This window comes from Pelobates fuscus, chromosome 3 (assembly GCF_036172605.1).
Source record: "Pelobates fuscus isolate aPelFus1 chromosome 3, aPelFus1.pri, whole genome shotgun sequence".
Lineage (NCBI taxonomy): Eukaryota > Metazoa > Chordata > Amphibia > Anura > Pelobatidae > Pelobates > Pelobates fuscus.
Window position 1 is genome coordinate 62,991,037 of NC_086319.1, and position 1,312 is coordinate 62,992,348.

The window sequence follows — 1,312 nt, forward strand, 5'->3', positions numbered from 1 at the left end:
GAAGTCCCCAGCACTCCTCTGCTATCTAATGGAGCTCCCTATAGAGTCCCCCTGACGCAGGTTGGTAATTATTTTGGACCTCTCCATGCCTTCATGGCTGCACACGCAAAACAATGACGTTAAAAATGAGTAAATCGTGCAGATCGATAGTTAATAATGAATAACTTATCTGAAAGGACATCAAACATTTAATGCTTACATTGCTTACATTAGATTTGTTTTACTGGGGTTTAATTATTCATGAAAATCTAAAATAAGTCACTTTTGCATTTCATACACACACAAAAAATAACTGCTCTTTTTTTTTTTTTTTTTTTTCGTTTTCATTGTATAGAGCTATAAAGTTATACTAAGAATACAATGGGAATTGAATTAAAAACATGGACAGAGTCTGGCAATCAAACTGCTTTGTATGTAACTCACATCACTCTCAGCACAGCTAGATTGTCCAGTATTATGCTGGACAGGTTTTTTCAGGTACTACCTGCAGTGGTAATACAGAACTAGTAAGTTAATAGACAACTTTTATCCACAAACACTTTTAGCCACACTGATCTAATTTCTGTCAAATAGAACCAGCAGACAAGTTTAAACATTAAAGGGACACTCCAGGCACCCAGACCACTTCTGCCCATTGGAGTGGTCTGGGTGCCAACTCCCACTACCCTTAACCCTGCAAGTGTAATTATTGCAGTTTTCATAAACTGAATTATTTACCTTGAAGGGTTAAGTCCTCCTCTAGTGGCTGTCTACTAGAACATAGAACACAAAAAGTGTGTTATAACGACATTGGACATCCTCACGCTATGTGAGGACCTCCAGCATCGCCAAAACCCCCATAGAAAAGCATTGAAAGCATTATTCAATGCTTTCCTATGGGGAGGTCTAATGCCGGTGCACATTAGGACTCCCGCGCCGCCGGCCGTGCATGCGCAATAGGTCTCCCCCGCCGGCTGATGGCGGGTGAGGAGCATAGGCGGAGCCTGAACCAGCGCCGAGGGACATCGGTGCTGGATACAGGTAAGTCACTGAAGGGGTTTTGGCGTGGGAGGGAGAGGGTACCTGCAGTGCCAGGAAAACGGTTTGTTTTCCTGGCACTGAAGAGTCCCTTTAATTCTCTCCATAGATATCACAATGTATTTATTATACAGTATATTTCTGAATGATTTTTTGCATCTTGACATTCAGAAACGGTATAGGTGTTTTAATAGCGTACTATAATTTGTATTCTCATAAGTATGACCAATATATTATTATTATTAAAATTAATTTAAAAAAAAACATCTATACAACTGTGCAAATGCACAAAAAA